This window comes from Ranitomeya imitator, chromosome 2 (genome assembly GCF_032444005.1).
Source record: "Ranitomeya imitator isolate aRanImi1 chromosome 2, aRanImi1.pri, whole genome shotgun sequence".
NCBI classification, from domain to species: domain Eukaryota; kingdom Metazoa; phylum Chordata; class Amphibia; order Anura; family Dendrobatidae; genus Ranitomeya; species Ranitomeya imitator.
Window position 1 is genome coordinate 534282869 of NC_091283.1, and position 6471 is coordinate 534289339.

General features: G+C 46.3%; 1 long non-coding RNA gene across 1 annotated transcript; it reads left to right on the forward strand.

The window, feature by feature from the left end:
- Positions 1–2346: 2346 nt before the first annotated feature.
- Positions 2347–4847, forward strand: LOC138667565 (uncharacterized). The gene is made up of 5 exons (XR_011318824.1): positions 2347–3182; positions 3482–3565; positions 3635–3845; positions 3922–4078; positions 4201–4847. It is a non-coding gene; the product is annotated as an uncharacterized lncRNA (long non-coding RNA).
- Positions 4848–6471: the final 1624 nt, after the last annotated feature.

Genomic DNA, 6471 nt, shown 5'->3' on the forward strand with positions numbered 1-6471 from the left:
AAAAAAAGATAGTATTGGCCCCTTAAAAGATAATAAAAACAAGATAATTACAGAGAACAAAGAAAAGGCTGAGATGTTAAACTGCCACTTTTCATCTGCGTTCACCAATGAACTGACTGTTCCAGGGATCATTCAACTAGTTTAAGGGTATGTGCACACGTTGCGGATTCTCTGCGGATCCGCAGCGTTTTTTGCAGTGCAGAAACGCTGCAGATCCGCAATTGATTTACAGTACAATGTAAGGGTATGTGCACACGTTGCGGATTCTCTGCGGATCCGCAGCGTTTTTTGAGGTGCAGAAACGCTGCAGATCCGCAATTGATTTAAAGTACAATGTAAATCAATGAGAAAAAAAAATGCTTTGCACACTTTGCGGAAAATCCGCTGCGGGACAAACCGGTCTGTAGCGCTGACTCCTGCCGGCCCGCGACATAGGACCTCACATGCATCACCTACGGCGCCATTGTGGGATTTTCCAGCCTCCTCCGTCCTGGAACCACAGACTGATAAGTTAACCCGTTATTTGAACCTATACTATTGTCCTATATTTGTATACGTTTTGTGCACCTATATTCTTGCACTCTCTCTCTCTCCCTGTGTGGAGTATTTATTGTTATAATAACTCTTTATAAACAACCCGTTAACTTGCTCTGCCTCCTGCTCGTCACTGCATCCCGTGTTCCTGCTAGTACCTTACACTTACATGCGCTGAGTTCAGGCCGCTATTTGAGTGTGATCAACAATATTGAAGCCGTTCAACTCTTGTTTCCCGGCCTCTTTACAGCAGCTGAGGAAGAATGATGGGTACAGAATGATCACTAGTAGATCAATCTGTCCACATACAGTATCATATTATCAGCAGCACATTTGCAGTATAGACTGGGTGTTTCTCTAACCGGTCATCTACATATACTATTAACATACAGTATGTGCAAGTTATAATGATGCAATGAAATATATAAACAGACACACACATGTACATTACACACACACATTTACATTGTACACACACACACACACATGTACATTGCACACACTTATACACATGCATGGACAGGGCACACACTTGTACACACACACACACACACATGTACATGGCACACACTTATACACACACATGTACATGGCACACACTTATACACACACACATGTACATGGCACACACTTATACACACACATGTACATGGCACACACTTAGATATACAAACATGTACATGGCACACAATTATATACACACATGTACATGGCACACACACACATGCACTGTACATGGCACACACTTATATACACACACATGTACATGGAACACACTTACACACACATGTACATGGCACACACATATATACCCACACATGTATGCAGCTCCCCAGAGTCCTGGTCGTTGCAGTAATGTTGTTCTTCCACCAGGGGGAGTGATGTTACGTCTGGAGGCAATGAAGGAGATCTTCTGTCCAGGTATCACAACCACTATACACACTTCACACTCCAGGCCGCCAGGGGGAGCCATGCTTCTATCTATAAGGGCACTCCTCACAATTAGGTAAAACTGGGGGTCTGGAGGTCTTAGAGAGTCTGAAGGAGGAGAGGAGAGCAGACGGAGGTCTGTGGGAGAACGAGGGTTCACGGAGCTGCGCCTGCCCCACGTGCGGCAGCATCTAAAGAAAGAGACATTGAAAGGAATTGTGTTGCAGTGAGTGAGAAAAGAAGTCATAGCAAAAGGAGAGGAACATCAGAGGGAGACCAGCTAGAAGCAGGCTGCCTCCTTCTGAAGCGCAGTAACCAGTAGCCAGAACACCGAGGGAGTAAGGATCTCTATGTTTTACTTCAGAGACTGGCAGGACAGTTGATTCCACGTTGGCTGCCCAACCATAAACCCAGGAGGTACGGTGGCAACTTATGGGGGCCGGGGCGTCTCTAGGGTCCCTACAAAAAGCCTCAGGCCACCAGTCATATGGGTTTGTCCTATCCATCAGGGGGACAGAGAGGAAGAGACTTAACACCTACGATAGTTGTGAGGACCTCACAGGGAAGCTCAGCGGGGAGGTACTACAACACTCAGGCGCTAGAGGAAGGCTATTGAATTCCACCTGGACAAGGGGACTCTGGATTTGCCTTCAGACCGGCCGGACTCTGTCTATCCTGTGGTCCCTACCCTGGACTGTGGATTCTGAAGCCTTCAGTAAAGGTAAAGAGACTGCAACCTTGTGTCCTCATTTTTCACTGTGCCTTACATCATCCACCATCCACCACCTACACTCTGGGAAGCCCTGGGGCCATACTTCACCTGTGGGAAGGTATACCATCTAGCTGCCATAACATCACCCCAGTGGACCCCTAAGCAGCGTCGGTCACCCTGACCGAATACCACAGGTGGCGTCGCGAACATTATCCCTTCAAAGACCTTTCCCCATTTACAACGGACGTTCCCCTAGGGCCACGGACGGGGTCAGCCACCGTGACATCCCCACTGAGAACAGAAGAAGGGCCCGGATCCGAGTACCCCATTGCCCTACTGGGGGGGGCGATCCATGTACATGGCACGGCGCTTCCGGCTTTTTGCTGCAATGGAAGCCTATGGGCGCCGGATCCGGAAAAAGACCGATCAGGCGCCGCATTCCGTTTCTTTAATCAGAGCATGCTCCAATTCAATTGGCCAGCCCCCAGGAAACAGATATAAACAATGCCAGTGAGGCCCTCACTCATCCATTTACCAGCCAGCAAGACAAAGAACACCCTGCCACCAGAGCCTGAGCTGAAACCTGCCACCTGAGCCTGAGCTGAAACTTGCCACCAGAGACAGAGCTGAAACCTGCCACCAGAGCCTGAGTTGAAACCTGCCACCAAAGCCTGAGCTGAAAGCTGCCACCAGAGCCTGAGCTGAAACCTGCCACCAGAGCCAGAGCCCAGTCAGCAGCCCAGTCACACAGCTCCAGCCACAGCCAGCAGCCAGCTCCTGCCCGCTGTAGGCAGACATGTCTTCTTCTGGGAGCCATCCCCCGAGTCGCCACCGCTGTGAGGTAAGTATATATATATATATATATTTGTTGATGTTTACGTAATATACATACTGTATATATATATTAATCTATCATTTTGTACAACAGGAAGGTGCAGCAGCAGAAGAGGTGCTTCGAGAAGGAGGCGGACGGAGTGGAGAGATACCCGGAGCGGGCTCGCAATTGGTAAGTTTCTTGCATGCATCGCAGAACCACATCATCACACTGCACACAACACATAAAAACAGATCATTACAGACATCACAGTGCACACAACACATGAAAACTGATCATTACAGACATCACACTGCACACAACACATAGAAACTGATCATTACAGACATCACACTGCACACAACATATAGAAACTAATCATTGCAGACATCACACTGCACACAACACATAGAAACTGATCATTACAGACATCACACTGCACACAACACATAAGCCTACATGCAAGTACATAATTTTTTATTTTTTTATAGTCTTTTGATTCTGGTGCTCGATCCAGAGGTCCTCAAAGCACCTCCCAGGGCTGTCGGCGTGAGCGTCAGGGCGGTCGCCATCGGGTACGTACCTTTTTTTTTTCAACTTTATGTTGTTGTTTTGAGTCTAATGTTTTTTTTCATTTTTAACAGGCTTCACAGCGTGCTCCTGACTTGGACAGTGAGGAGGCCGGGCTAAATATTTTCCTCCTCATCGATCTGATCCGAGAGCGGGAGCCGCTGTGGAACATGGGGGACCGCCGCCACACCTATATTGTTGTGACCCGTCGACTCTGGGAGCAAGTATGCCAACAACTTGTGGACAACTGGGAGGACCTTGATGTTCGGGCCCAGAATCAAGCGCGTAAGTATTCACAGTTCAGTTTTGTTGCTGGATGTAAAGTGTTGTATACTAACCAATTTGTGCTTTCACTTTTCAGGCGAGAGAGTTGTCAAGCGGTGGCAGTCAATCAGGGATCAATTGAAGAAGGAGTTCAACAAAGAGATGCAGGCCCCGAGTAGATCTGGAGGATGCAGGAGCAGATAAAAATATGCCCAAGCCCTGTCGTTCCTCCAGTCAACGATGGTGAGCAGAAGGTAACTATTACCCACCCCATTTAATAAAAAATGTTTACATGTCTAACACTTTTTTGGGTTTCAGCCAGGGCCATTCAATATCAATATATTAATTATATATTTTTTTTCTCTTTATTCCACAGGGCCGTCTGCAGCACTCAGGAGCCTGGAGTGTTGAACCCTTCTGGGGCGATCCCTCAGGAGTCCGCCACCAAGGGACACTTCCACAGTCCCGGCCCATCTGCACCTTCCCAGCCTTCCCTCACATCTGATCCCTCGGTCCCATCTACCAGCGCTGGAGCATTGTGGCCGACTGCGTTGCATGAATCTGCTGGTGAAGATGTAGCTTTTCCTTTACCCCACCCCTCTGATGCTGCCACCTCTAGTACACCTGTGGGTTCTAGGAGGTAGCGCCAGAGGGGTCAGGAGAAGAGCTATGCGCTGGGGTCATGCATCTGAATGCAGCCTTCCAGAACTGTCTCAAACTGTTGTCTGAGCAAATGAACGCAGGATTTAATTTGCTTAGCATGGATAAGCTATCTCCTGACCAGCAGATGCATGTAATGCAATCGTGCCAGTCTGCTCTAGAGCATGTTACCTCCCAAGCCCTTCCACCCACCCCGGTAGTTCCTCCCGCACCTGCCCCCCCTCCTGCCCCTCCTCCCCTCCTATACAATACCAACATCATGCCCGTGCCAGCATCCTGCACCATGCCAGAATCCTGCCCCGTACCAGCATCATGCCCCGTACCAGTTCCCAACGACATCATCCACGCTTCCACTCCCTGCTCACTACCCCTCAAACCTTCCAAATTCCCAATACTACTCCCAGTTTCATGTCCACCCATTCTCTTTCTTTCTCCACCCCTTCACCTGTTTACCTACTGATCCGTCACCACCACCATCACATTCCTCTCTCCACACTCCCAATGTCGAAGTGTCCCAATATGACAGCCCCTCCAGCATTGTCTCCACCCCACACTATTTAAATTTATCAAGTTTTTTTGGTTTCATAATTTGTTAATAAAAAATTGTTTATTGGTTTACAAATTTTGTCTTTCATTTACTTATAAGGTTTATAAGGTTAAATACGTTGGTTAAAACAAGGTAAAATACTGTGGGTAAAGAAGGTAAAATACTTTTGGGAAAACCCAAACAGGTACACAACTTTGGTTAAAGAAGGTAAAATACTTTGGGGAAAAAAACAACGAGGTTCACAACTTTGGGTAAAGAAGGTAAAATACTTTGGGTAATACACAACCAGGTACACAACTTGGGTAAAGAAGGTAAAATACTTTGGGTAAAGAAGGTCAATGACTTTTGGTTACAAGGTCCAAGAGGAATTTTACAAACTTTCTCATCCTGCCAGTCTACTCTTCCTTGAGGTGAAATAAAGTATTCAGCAAATTTGTTTTTATAATCATGCAAGTTGGTTTCTTCAGAGTGGTCATCAATGGAAATATGTTCCTTGCATATCACAAAATTGTGCAGGACCACACAAGCTTTCACCACCTCATCCACAGCAGGGGTGGATTAAGGGTATCCAGGGCCCCAGGCTGTTCAGACACTGTGGGCCCCCCCGGTCATGTGACAGGGGTCATGTGACCGGGGTCATGTGACGGGGGTCATGTGATGGGGTCATGATATACCTGAACCAGATTATTCCAGAAAAATGGCCGGGCCCTACTCTACTGTAACCTATTAAATATTTGTTAAAGTATGCAATAAATTTAGGTATATTTTGATTTATTTTTCAATTTTTAAAATGACCAATATCACATACAAGGAACAAATACCACCACACCATGACCACACCACAAATTACAACCACAGTGATCGAATAATATCACATACAAGGAACAAATACCACCGCACCATGTCAAGACCACATATTACCACCACTTTGTGACCAAATAGCACATACAAGGGACAAATACCACAACACCATTTCCAGACCACATATTACCACCACATAGTGACTGAATACTACAATACTGATCAGTAATAAAAAAAAACACAATACTATCACCATAAGTGTCAGTATTCACAGGAGATCTGTACTTAGTATGCAGTTTCTGTGTAGAGGTAATACAGAGATCACTGGTGGTATTATACACAGGAGCTCTGTATATAATGTATAAGTAATACAGTGATCACTGGTGACATTGTACATAGGACCTCTGTATATAGTATACAGTGTATAGTGTCAGTGTATAGGTAACACACTGACTCACCAGTGACGTCTCTAGGTGAAGTCTTTCATCTTTCATCCAGCACAGACCGCCATCATTTCTCCTAGCCAGGACTCGTTTCTGCAGAAAATAACACAGTTATCTCGAGCTCCGCTTGCAGAACACATTACTTAATTTTTCACAACTTCTACATTACACCACATGAAGAAAAAAAGGCGATGTA